General features: G+C 40.2%; 1 long non-coding RNA gene across 2 annotated transcripts in view; it reads right to left on the reverse strand.

The window, feature by feature from the left end:
• Positions 1-2,568: 2,568 nt before the first annotated feature.
• LOC122560605 (uncharacterized) overlaps positions 2,569-13,851 on the reverse strand; it is a 164,155-nt gene continuing 152,872 nt past the window's right edge. For both annotated transcript variants that reach the window (XR_006314775.2, XR_006314777.2), the window contains exons 3-5: positions 11,729-11,938; positions 8,392-8,478; positions 2,569-3,800 (exon numbers count right to left, since the gene is read on the reverse strand). This is a non-coding gene — a long non-coding RNA (uncharacterized LOC122560605). The remainder of the gene's footprint in view (positions 3,801-8,391; positions 8,479-11,728; positions 11,939-13,851) is intronic.

Here is a 13,851-nt window from a genome sequence, read left to right on the forward strand (position 1 = left end):
CTTAAGAACTATTTAGATCATTTGAAATGCTCTCATATATAAGACAAAGAGCCAAATGTTGGAAAATGAGATTAGAATAAATGGATGTTTAATGACCATTGTGAACAGAAATGGACCAAAGGGCCTCTTTCGTATTGTAAAAGCTATCCAACTCAGTTCATTACTATTCAGTTTCCTAAATAGGGTAGACACTGAACAATCTCGACATGAAAGACGACAGAACAGTTACCTGGCAACTGCAACTCACTGCTGGCTGCAAGGAGCTTCCGTTTTCCTCAGCAAACGTCACCTCAGGACACAGACCATGGGCACCACTCACAGGTACCCTGCTCACACAGTCATTGGCACCTCTCACTTGCCAACTCCGCTTGACCATTGTAACACATCTCTAATCAACTGGCAAACCAGTTAGGAAGCACAGACTTACATTGTAGAGCACACTAGTAATGAGGACTGAAAGGCTAGGGCATAGGGATATGATCCAGCTCATGTAATTGGACCAGACAGCATCTCAGGGATGTTTGCTTACTCTCTTCATCTTTGCTCATGCATGCTGGCACTATCTGTGCCTCGCCTGCCATGCCAATTAGTTTGTTGGCACTTATCAGAGCCAGAGGCTATCAGGCTATTGTATTGATGAGCTCTTTTTTCTTGTGCAGACACATTGACAGACTGCTTGTCAGTGGGAGTCTGTCCAGATGGGTAAGAAGGGACATCTTACTGTATGGCACTACAAGACAACAAGCTAACACCCTATGGCATGTGCCAGCTGCCTGTGCAAGAAACATACTTCAACTAAATGCCCATGTTGGAGATTGGGTGGTATTTAGTCCTCAGTCCAGTCAGAGGGGTTGGGATGAATGTTATCAGTCAGGGAGACATGGTATTTTCAGTCAGTGACACAGTCTGGACATAATCCAGGGGCATGGCCATGGTCAATCATCAGCTTGGAATGCTCACCATCATTGGAGTGATCTGATTATAATTCAGGGAATGAGCATCAGTCCATCCTGCAGTGATGCAGCAGTCAGGTGAATTACATGTTGTCAGTCAGGGAGTTGCAAAGGCAGCAGTCAGTGTCTGGTTAGTCATGTCCAGGGTCGAAGTCCGTCAGATATCTTGAGTATCAATCCCAGCTATCCATTTGTCAATTATTAAGAATGTTGCAAGGACGCCTGTAGTGTGGGAGAACTGTGGTAAAAGAGATAGGGGAGTCCAGGCTAGGGTGGAAATGCAGAGGAGATGGAACAAGAACGGTGACCAAGGGAACCAGGCTTGGTGGTGGTGGTGGTGAGGTGGGGGGGGGCTGGGGTTTAATGACAGACAGCACCAAAGGGCATGGTAGGCTTCGGGAAAAGGTGCTTTATTCACAGTGACCACCATCATGACCTTCACTGGGAAGTGGAGAAGAGCTAGCTGCTATATGTCTTTTTTCCATTCTATGTCACTGCTCTTAATTAGATTTTGGACATTCAAACATTGCCAGAACACCCATCTACAATGGGTTGTCTTTCTGATTGCTCAATGTCATTTTTTATTGCTCTTCAAGAATCTATCCTTGTCTCCTCCTCCAAACCCAAAGGCTATCACTTGACAACATTATGTGAAATTATCCCATTGGTTTTCCAAAATTCATGGTGGTTTGGTGGCTCAGTGGTTAGCAGTGCTGTCTCACAGAGCCAGGGGCCTAGTTTTAAATTCAGCCTCAGGCAACTGTCTATGTGGCATTTGCATGTTCTCCCCGTGTCTGTGTGGGTTTCCTCCAGATGCTCCAGTTTCCTCCCACAGTCCAGGGATGTGTTGGTTAGGTGAAATAGCCATGCATAATGTAGGGTTACAGGGATACAGTAGAGAGGGGTGAGTAGGTAGGATGTTCTTTGGAGAGTCAATGTGGACTTGTTGGGCCAAATGGCCTATTTCCACACTGTAGGGATTCTCTGGATCCAGAAAACATTGGGAAAAACCAAGTGCAATGGCCTGCTTTGTTAGGTGGAAACCTAGAGAGCAATTAAACAAAAGGCAGTAATTATAATCACAAACTTGTTTCTTTTCTGCAATTCTCCCCCCCCCCCCCCCCCCCCCCCATAATAACCTGCTCTTTTGAACAGAAAAGGAGGACAACTTCAGGAAAATTGTTTTAAATATGCAGAAATGATGCCATGGAGTGACCTGGAGTATGATGCGGGAGCCTGAGTGGGGTTGGGGGATGTGGAGGGAAGTATACTGGGGCCAGGAGGGAATTAGTGTCAGCTCATCTACAAGGTACATCCACCAACTCTGCACTACCAAAGATGGTTTGAAAGCAATTCACTTAGAAATTACACATATCTCACAACTGGGTTCTTTTGACATATGAGGGCTGGAAATAATAATTATTACAAATGAACATTTATTAACTATTTACAGAGACATGGTTCAGAAGGAGTCCATTTGAATCATTTTCTCTCATTCCTCTGTTCCATATGATCTAACATCACTGAAATTCCATTCCAGCTAATAACATAACAGCTGTTAATCTCTTATCATACATCCCCACCACCCCCGAGTCTTTCTTTTACTCCTTAATGATTTACATTTTTCATCCTGCTGTCATTTACTCCACTAGCCCTGCCCCTGGAGTCATTGTTACACCCTCTGAGTCAGAAGGAAAGATGTTGCAGTTGTTTGATTAATTTGCCTGACCACATTCTCATTTCTCTAAAAGAAGATGCAGAAACACAGGCTCCCTGTGAAAGATCATGTGAACAGTCCACTGAGGTAGCCGGGGCATCTTTGACTAAAGATTAAAGACATTAAAAACGTTGCTTTAGTCAATCATGTAGAAAGTGCAGTTATATATTCAAATTGCTTTTCAGGCTGAAACAGGGTAACGGCTAATATTCAAGATAATATTGCAAATGTTAAGGGGGGGGGAATAAAACCTGTTCACAGGACAATATAATCAATGTTGCATCCAAATGTGTTGGAGATTCTGAAAGATGTTAAGGTTTCAGTGGCTAGAAACAAACTTCATCTGCCAAACGGAGTAAGTAGAAGGATCATAGGAGCATTGTTCTGTGAACTATCATTGGTTGAGGCAATTTCACTGGAACCCATTCATTGTCCATTGGGAACGGATCCAAGCTTGTAACTAAGGGGGAGAATTCTGGGAATTCTGCCAACACATAGATGATGTTCTCGGCTTCACTCTTTGCTTGATTGTATATAAAGTACTGCACTTTTTAGTTGTACTAAGCAGCCTTATTCTGCGAGGTTCATGTATTCCCACTTGAGTGCAATTAATACTTTCCTACCCAAACAAAATTGGTAAGAAGTCCAACAGTGTTATAAAGCTGTCATTGTGTTCACATTTGCTGTTGCTGGTGTAAAGGGAAGCAGATGTAGTTGACTCCACTCTTTATCAATGCAGCTGTGTCTTCCGGGTTTAATCTCCACATGGGATTGACTAAAGGTAGCAGCCACACAAGAAAAATAATATCTAGGTTTTTTTTAATCATTCATAGGATGTGGACACTAATGGTTGGGCCAGTATTTATTACCCACCTTTAGCTGCCCTTGAAAAGGTGGTATTGAGCTGCTTTCTTGAACTGGTGCAATCCATTCAGTGTAGATCGACCCATAATGCCATCAGGAAGGGAATTCCAGAATTTTGAGCCAGTGACAGTGAAGGAACAGTGATATATAGATCTAAGTCAGGATGGTGAGTGGCTTGGAGGGGAACTTGCAGGTGATGGCATTCTCATGTATTTGCTGTCCCTGTTCTTGTATATGGTCGTGGTCATGGATTATTTCTTTATTGACTGAGACCAAGAAAAATATTGGAGAAAAGAGAATTGTATTATAAATACACAGAGGATCCTCCTCAAGCAGTAGATCTACAAGAGTAGAGACATTTTGAGATCTGGTATGGAAAAAACATAGTTTGGCTAAATGTGGATGAACATGTTCAGAGTGTGACTATAAGATAAACATAAAGATCTGAATACAATGGAAAATGTCTGTCCAAAAACACCTGATTTTCCAAACAAGAAGAACAAGCTTCTGATAAATTTACAGACCTCATTTTCACTACATACTGCTGTTATTAATTATTATATAACATTATTCATTGAACCAGAAATGTACTTTGGTTGCATTAAGTTAAAGGTTGCATAAATATCAAACTGGCACACAAAAGAGAAATATATTAACATGGGAATTGATATACAAATCATGACAAAGTACAAATAAAAAAGTTAATCAATGAATTACATAGAGGCTCGAAAAGAATAAGATTAAATACTCTGCATATAACGCACATAGAATTCAAATTAAAACAGATAAACTGTGAATGCAAGTAGAACTGAGTAAGTATGATCCTTTAACCACTATTTTTATCCTTACTAAGATATGACTGAGGGATGATTTAGATTGAGACCTGAAAATTGAAGGGTAAATGATATTTAGGAAAGATAGGAAGTTATGGAAACATTAATTAAAAAGGCATTAGAATAATAGAGAGGGATAACCTGAGTTGAGGAAACCAGGATTTAAAACATAAGCACATAAGAACTAAGAACAAGAGTAGAAAATTCAGCCCTTTGAGTCAGACATTCAAACAAATCATTCCTGATCTCATTTGACCTCAATTCCACTTTTCTGTCTGTTCTCCATAATCCTTTAATCGATTGCTAACTAAAAATCTGTCTATGACCTTCTTAAGTTTATTCTGGCATCCACAGCACGCTGGGATGGTGATTTCCACAGATTCACGAACTCTTCAGGAGGGGTTTGTGAGGAGAAGAGAAGCTATAAGGGCAAGAACTCATGTGTGGGAACAAGTAATGGCTGTGGTATTTGGAGTATAAAAGAAGAAATATTGGGAGCTTGTCAGATGGGTATGACAATAATCATGGGGGATTTTAATTTACATGGACTGGAAAAATCAGATGCTCTAATATAATCTATATGAAGAGTTCATAGATGTTTTCAGGATAGTTTCTCATAGTCAAGTAGCAGGAATCATGATATGATTGGATTTTACAATTCGAGAGAGAAGTGACAGTCCAAGACTAGTATTGTAAACCTAAATATAAGTGCAATAATGAGGTAATGAAAGCAGAGTAAAGTGAATTAGCAAATTAACATAAGAAATAGGTTAATAAACTGTAGTAGCAGAAACTTAGGACCTTTTCCCGAAAACACAGAATAAATACATTCCAATGAGAAAACAATTCCAAAGGGAGGACCAAGGATCTGTGCCTAACTATAAAAATTAAACATAGCATCACGTTTGAAAGAAAAAAAAAGATGGCTGGCAGAAGAAAAGTTTGGACGTAATATAAAATAAAGCAAAGAATGACTAAAAAAAACAGCAGGAGGGAAAAACATAGAGTAAAAGAGAAAGCTGGCTAGAATTCTTAAAACAGTACAAGTTTTGACAATTTTTTTTAAATAAGAGTTGACAAATAGAGAATTAGGAGAAAGTGAGGACTACAGATGCTGGAGATCAGAGTCAAAAAGTGTGGTGCTGGAAAAACAGTCAGGCAGGCAGCCTCCGAGGAGCAGGCAAATCGACGTTTCAACTCTCTTCATTAGTCCTATAAAAAGTGACTCTTTAAAATTAGCAATAAAAAAAGAAATGGCAGACAAATTGGGCATATATTTTACATTTGTCTTCACTAAATGAAAGAGAAGAAGTAACTTTCTTCTTACAATTACCGAGCAGCTGTTACTGAGCATTTGATTGGAGCGACAACGTGACAAGTGGGCAGCACAGTGGCTCAGTGCTTAGCACTGCTGCCTCACTGCACCAGGGACATGGGTTTGATTTCAGCCTTGGATGACTGTCTGTGTGGAGTTTGCACATTCTCCCTGTGTCTGCATGGGTTTCCTCCAGGTGCTCTGGTTTCCTCCCACAATCCAAAGATGTGCAGGTCAGGTGAATTGCCCATACTAAATTGCCCAGTGTTCAGGGATATGTAAGTTAGATGCATTTGTTGGGGTTAAATGTGGAGTAATAGGGTAGGGGATGGGTTGCTCTTTGGAGGGTCGGTGTAGACCTTTTGGGCCAAATGGCCTATTTCCACACTGTGGGGATGCCATGATTTCTATGATGAAGTTCACATGTCCGGATATACTGTTAGCCTAGTATCTTAAAAGAAAGAGCAAATGAGCAATTTTATGCATTGGTTTTAATTTTCAAATTCTCTAGATTTGGGAAAGTTCTATTAGTGGACGGCACGATGGCACAGTGGTTAGCGCTGTTGCCTCACAGCGCCAGAGACCCGGGTTCAATTCCCGCCTCAGGCGACTGACTGTGTGGAGTTTGCACATTCTCCCAGTGTCTGCGTGGGTTTCGTCCGGGTGCTCCGGTTTCCTCCCACACTCCAAAAATGTGCAGGTTAGGTGAATTGGCCATGCTAAATTGCCTGTAGTGTTAGGTGCAGGGGTAAATGTAGGGGAATGGGTCTGGGTGGGTGCGCTTCGGCGGGTCGGTGTGGACTTATTGGGCCGAAGGGCCTGTTTCCACACTGTAAAGTAATCTAATCTAATCTAGGTTGGAAAAAAAAAGCAAATGTAACTCTTTTTATTCAAAAAATCAAGTTAACCAAAAGCAGGAATCTACAAGCCAGCTGAACACCTGTCTTAGGGAAGATGTTAGAAGCTGCTACGAAAAATATGATAGCAGGATACTTTGAAAAGTTCAAGATAATCGGACAGACTCAATGTGATTTTGTGAAATGGAAATCATGTTTAACCATAACTTCAGAGTTCTTTGAGGAAGTACTGTGCTGCAGATATATTTCACTTAGGTATCCAGAGACATTTTCAGCATACTTTCTCAAAATTCATTTTGAAAAATAAAAGTCCATAGTATAGGGAGTAATATATTGGCATGGATAGAAGATTTCACGAGCAACAAGAAGACAGGGAGTATATGAGAATGGGTCATTTTCTCATTTACAACATGTAAGGAATTTTATGCCGCAGGAGTCCTGGAGTGCTAATTTTTTACTGATTTATGCAAATAACTTGGGTGAGAGGATAAAAGGTATGGTTGCAAAATTTGTTGACAATGCAAAGACAGGTCAGAAAGTAAGCTGTGAAGAAAACAGGAGGAGGCTAAGTGGACTTTTAAAGATTTGACAAATAGAGTATAATGTAGGAAAATGTGAAATTGTTCATCTTGACAGGAATAATTAACACAAAGCATATTATCTAAATGCTGAGAGATTGCAAAGCTCTAAGGTGTGGAGAGATCTGGACGTCCTGTTATATTAACCTCAGAAGTTTTGAACAAACACAGATTTAGTCCCCATAGTTGATTTGACAATGGGTAATCAGAATATCGAATGGCAGGCCTGTTGTCTGACAATGTTGATGTTACTAATGGAGGCAGATGGGTGTCAAGAGTTATAATGCTGACTAGTATTCTAACTTAAAAATGTGTTGCTAGAAAAGCGCAGCAGGTCAGGCAGCATCAAAGGGACAGCACATTACTTCCTCAAAGAACTCTGAAGATATAGTTAAACATGATTACCATTTCACAAAATCACATTGAGCCTGTCCCATTGATGCTGCCTGACCTGCTGCGCTTTTCCAGCAACACATTTTTAAGCTCTGATCTCCAGCATCTGCAGTCCTCACTTTCTCCCAGTATTCTAACTTCCCAACATTAACTATTTGACTAATACACATTCAAAGCTCAGAAAGCCAACCATGTAGCAGGAATGCTGCATAAGCCAGACTTGTATCTGCTTGGGTTCAAAAGAGTAAAATGTGACTTGATTGAAACATTTAAGATGAGGGAACTTGACGGTGGATGTTTCCTGTTGTGGGAGGATCTATAACTAGGTGTCAATGTTTAAAAGTAAGGAATCACGCATGTAAGACAGTGATAAGGAGAATTTATTTTTTGCTTACAGGGGTTGTTAGTCTTTCAGAACCCTATTACTCAAAGTCTGGTGGAAGACGAATCATTTGATTTTAGGCAGATTAGTGGGCAAAAAGTTGAAAGGTTATTTGGGGCTAGAAGGAATGCAAAGTAATGAGATCAGCCGAGATCTTACTGAATCATGCAGCAGGCTAGAGTGACCAAGTGGCTTACTTCTGCTCCTAATTAATTTTTTTGTACTTTAATAAATTCTGTAGTATGTCTGCTCATTATTTGGGCAAGCAGAATGCTTTATTTTCTTTACCCATGCCTAGAAAGTTATAACTGTGTGTTGCAGGATTTTGTGGCAGCCCATTAAAGGTAATATCTTATAGGAATTCTGTTTCCTGGAGGCTGGAATGCTGTGGGAGGGGTAAAATGTTTTGCTTTACTGGGGGACTTGGGATCAGTCAATCACAATAGAAAATTTGTGTTATAGCATTGAGGAGCAAACAAGTGATTTTGATGCCTGGTACCTTCTGGCCTCCCTATGGAGTTCTTGGCAGCTGATAAGGGAGTTCTTTCTACTCCTCCTCTTCCTTCTCTTCTCTTGTGAAGTGCATCTTTAATAACATGCAGATGTAGAATTTGAATGTTATACACATATGAACATTCATGTAAATACAGCAAAAATTACTTCCAAATACGTAGTGCTGACTTCAGATAAATACAGTACCTAATTTAATGAGTTATGTTTCAGTCTTGGTGCAATGATAATACTTCCATATCTCTGGTTCAGGGATTCATAGCCTCAAACCCCAATTCCATCCACCTGAGTGTATAATCTGGGTTGAGGCATCAGCTAAGTACTGCATTAAGTATTTGTGTATTTGTTAAATCGAGATTTGGTGAACCAACTGTATTCGTTAAACCCAGATACTGGCTGTCTTCTCAATCCAAAGCCATTACTTGAAGAAGAACAGTGATATTTTCAGAGTAGGTATCAACTGAAAGCACTTAAGTTCTGAGTTTCATTCATGTTCGTGAGACATGCTGCATGTAAACTGACCACCACATTTCCCTCCATTACAACACTTAAAAGTATTTAATTGATTGTGAAGCCTTTTAGCACAATTTAAGATCATGTAAGAGATGATCTCGCTTTTGTAAACTTGATCAGAGAACTTATTTTTTTAAACAAGGGCACCCAGTATTGCAATTTCATAAACTGCTGCTTAGGTTTAATCTTACAACTTAAATTTTATTGGGTTCTGGCAGAATTTGTGTTGAGTTTGCTTTACGGTTTTCAGAATTACTTCCTATAGCTGATTTGTCGATGGATAATCAGACTATTAAACAGCAAGCATGTTGTCTGACAATGTTGATGTTACTAATGAAGACAGATATATTTCAAAGGTTACAAGGCTGACTAGCATTCTAACTTCCCAACGTTGGGTATTTGACTACTGCACATTCACAGTTCTGGAAGCCAGCCATGTAGCAAGAAACTCATTACCTTATTTGAAACAATTGTTAAAGATATGTTTCTGAGGCCAATTAGGGGCTGGAAGATGGTATAGGTACCTCCAAAAGCAAGTATAGAACTCTGTCTTTGCCTATACACTAGATGCGATATCTGTGGAATGGGTTGAGTCAATATAACATGGATATTAACCACTTAACCGTTACTTTCCATAAGGTGGGGATCCCTTTGTTGAAGCATCCTTCCAGTTACTTACCTTATGCTGTAGCTGACTATTCCTATGAAACTGGAGATCTCTGATTGATCCTCTAGCTTCAATATTTGCCCCATGCCTTTAATCGCAAAGGGAAACCAACTCAAGCTCCCAGATCAAATGTTCAATGACTGTTTCATTCCAGGGATGTTCTAGGAAGGGTACAGGACCCAGAAACCTTCCCAATTCCTGTTCCCCATCTCTGAGACACAATGTTGCTGGCCTCAGCAGAGATACACCTGTCAGGTCTGGTTTTGTCTGGCTCACAGTAAATAGGTGCTGGTGTCATCATAAACTTCAGCAAAGGTCAGTTATGAAGGGCTGTGATATGCATTTGTAATTTCAGCACCGATATTCATTTTAGAATCAGTAAGGTATAATAATTCTTTTGGATTGCATTCCCAAAAACCAAAAGGTGCGTTCTTATCACGGTCTGTCGTGTGTATAATAGCTACTGCCTATCAATCTTTATTTGCATGTGATGACATCTGAGATTAGATTACTTACAGTGTGGAAACAGGCCCTTCGGCCCAACAAGTCCACACCGATCCACCGAAGCGTAACCCACCCATACCCCTACATTTACCCCTTTTAACCTAACACTACGGGAAATTTAGCATGGCCAATTCACCTGACCCGCACATCTTTGTGACTGTGGGAGGAAACCGGAGCACCCGGAGGAAACCCATGCAGACACGGGGAGAATGTGCAAACTCCACACAGTCAGTCGTCTGAGTCGGGAATTGAACCCGGGTCTCTGGCGCTGTGAGGCAGCAGTGCTAACCACTGTGCCACCATGCCGCCCACGAAAATGACAAGCCAGTGCATAAAGGTACTTCTCCAGACCTGATTGGATTCAAAAGACAGCAGCAAATCCTGGGAGAAAATCTCAGGAATTTGTGGCGCATTGTGATTAATTATGATTAATTTGCTTTAATTTCAGGATGTCTGTAAGATTCTCCTACTTGTCCACATAATATCCTTAATCCATTCACAGTATCCAGCACGAAATTATGTTCCTTAGCAATTGGTCAAGAAGCATGATTGAGGCGTGCATGCCTGATTTCCTCATCTGGGTAAATTCAATGTACCAAATATTTATCACAAATTAAGTGTAAAAAGTGAATGAATATATTTAAAAATTCAAAACCATTGTCGGGATGAGTGAAAGCTTTCGGCTATCAGTTCCACGTACTTAAGTGCCACCTCCATTTCAGTCACACTTAGGATTATTTGAGGAAGAAATTCACCATTATCTTCTGTATTTTCCAGTAAAATGTCAATTCCTTCCTCTGTTGTCTGTATGGGATAATTGGTGGAGGCAAGGATATCTTCCTACATGATTACCACATTAAAATCAATGAGTTTCTGCCATAAGACTTGCTTTCTGTAAGAGTATGTGTATTTTCTTTGGCTAAAATAGTCATTGGAAGACTACAAGTGAGGATGAAAACATTCTGGGAACCCTGAAGACCGGTAAAGACAACAGAAGTTCACTTGTTCTGTTTCTTACAAGGGTAGAGGGTCCCATGAGCTGACTGGTTATTAGGGAGGAAGAGGAATCAACATCAGAAGATTACAACTGAAAACTGCTGGGAAATATATCCACCAAACAGGAAGGTGGAAAGAGCAGCAATCAGACAGATTTAGAGGGGCTACAATTAGAAGGGGAGCAAAGGTAGTAATCTGTGCATTGTAAGGGGGAGCTTTAACTTTTCCCCAGTCTAACTGTTCAATTACTCATTCTATTCCCATCAATTTTCCAATCACTGCCATTGGTTTTGGCAGTGTTGAGGGTTTCACCCATGTCATAATTTGTATTATCTAATTTGGTACATTTACTTGAAAATCTCAAGTGGGTTTAGTTACAGCTGAACTAATGTACACAATTCAGCCTGTGCCTGTAATGGTACAGAGCACAAAATCTGTAGTCATGTGAACATATCTGTGTACTTGGCTCATTTGCATATTGAGCATTTAAAGAGATCTCACTCCAAAGGTGAATAAAACCATGTCCCATTTTTTTCCAAAGATATCTCTCATATGCTGCATATATAAAAACATAAACATTGAGTAACAACAAAATTAGTGTCAAAGATCAGAAAATTTATAAGTGCAGATTACTGAGAATCCATACCTCAGTTCAATGGTTAGGAATGTCTTCCAGATATGTGGATTTGGCCATTGACTTTTCTTACTTTGCAGATGTGTCATCAATGTGTTTTATTGTTTCCATGTTCCATCACAATGTCATCATCTGAGTAAGTTATTCTGAAATCACTGCGCACACTTGGAGTATTTTATACTTTACTTTGTGTTTCCCAGGGTTCTCTGCATTCCTTGGAACCTGTGTGAGTAACCATCATCCCACTATGAGGTGTGTAACTCTGATCTTTTATATTATATATAGTTAAGATGGTTATGCACTTCCATGTCAATTATGCACCATCTTCATCTTCCCTTCTTTGTCAAAAGCTGCATCCTACATCTCAGAGAAGTTGGACAATAGTGATTTGCCTAACTTACTTTCTAAACTTGATCTCAGCTGACAATGAGAATGCTATATCCAGAGGTGTAGTTCCGAGGTGCAACATGGCAGCATGAAAATCTTGTTTCAGGATGAATTAGATTAGATTAGATTACTTACAGTGTGGAAACAGGCCCTTCGGCCCAACAAGTCCACACCGACCCGCCGAAGCGCAACCCACCCATGCTCCTACATCTACCCCTTAGCTAACACTATGGGCAATTTAGCATGGCCAATTCACCTGACCTGCACATCTTTGGACTGTGAGAGGAAACCGGAGCACCCGGACGAAACCCACGCAGACACGGGGAGAATGTGCAAACTCCACACAGTCAGTCGCCTGAGGCGGGAATTGAACCCGGGTCTCTGGTGCTGTGAGGCAGCAGTGCTAACCATTTAACAGTGTGAACCTTTTGCTCAGAGAGACAATTTGCTCTGGGGTAATGTACTGAGCTGTCACCTGGTTTATGCCCCAAATGACACAAGTGTTCCTGAAATGTCTGCCCCCAATGATTTCTTTAGGTGCACCAAACTTACTGAATATGTCACTCAATGTATCTGCCATGGACAGGTTTGAAGCATTCAATACTTTCCTGATAATTTGAAATTTGAAAGAAATAATCAGTGACAAAGATAAAGTTGTTTCCATTCACAATTAGATCATTGACAATTTTGGACAAAGGGACTGATGGAATCTCGTGTGGATTCTGAAATTCTTAAAATTGCTGTGGTTGATGCCTTTGGCCTGTCTCATGCATCCTCATTAACTTTTATCATCAACAATACCCTGGCATAGAGCTTCAGGCACAATTTCTTCTTTTCCTTTCTGCATTGTTCTTGAATGCAGCTTGCTTTTCCTCCAGTGTTTGAATATAGGCACACTTTTCCGAAGCTCACTGTGGGACTGACTCCTGACAGTCGTTCTAATTCAAAATAGCTCTTACATAGAAAGAGCTGCCTGACTGCATGAACCTGGCCAACCTGGAGGTACTCACAGCTTGCAAAGAAATCTTATTTTTTTCAGTTTTCTATCCTGTGGAACTTTTGGATTGCTGTTATATTTTGGTTTGAAGCTTGTGAGTTTGGTTTCTTCTTTCTTTTTACTTTTAAAGAATTCCCAGCTGGAGACTCTGAAATAATATTCTTGTATGATCTGAATATAACACAAACGATTTACATGGTTTCTCTTAAACTAATATATGCCGAACACTATAATCTTCATACACAGCCTATGTCTTAAATGCCATAATGCAAAGTGCCCATGGCCTGTCATATCATAATAATAAGGTTTGCAGCTTATTTGCATGTTCATTTCTTAAATTGACATCACTTCAAAGTTGAAAAAAAAGACATCCCAGACCCCAGCAACAGAATGCATGTTAAATGCTATTTGGGGTCTCCAGACCAATTTCACTACAATGGCATTTTTAAAGACCCATATGGAAGGTCACATTCCCCATGCGGTGCCCTTCTGCAACATATTCTTAAAACTCTCATCCTATGTCTTAACTAAGTGCCAGTCAAAGTAGTTAAAATTATCAAAGCTTCCTGCCATACATAGTGATGGTATCACCTTGGGTTAGTTTCAGGGAAATAAAAACTTGCTTTGAGTTAAAATTCATCAAAGTTGGTATAATATTTTGCACCTCATTTGGACCCACATCCCTCAGGTACTGCACACTGCATTCAGTTATGCCATAAACCAACCTTAAATTATTAGTTGTACTGCACAA

This window comes from Chiloscyllium plagiosum, unplaced genomic scaffold (genome assembly GCF_037043375.1).
Source record: "Chiloscyllium plagiosum isolate Xiang-an unplaced genomic scaffold, Cpla_swu_hap1 HiC_scaffold_2, whole genome shotgun sequence".
NCBI lineage: Eukaryota > Metazoa > Chordata > Chondrichthyes > Orectolobiformes > Hemiscylliidae > Chiloscyllium > Chiloscyllium plagiosum.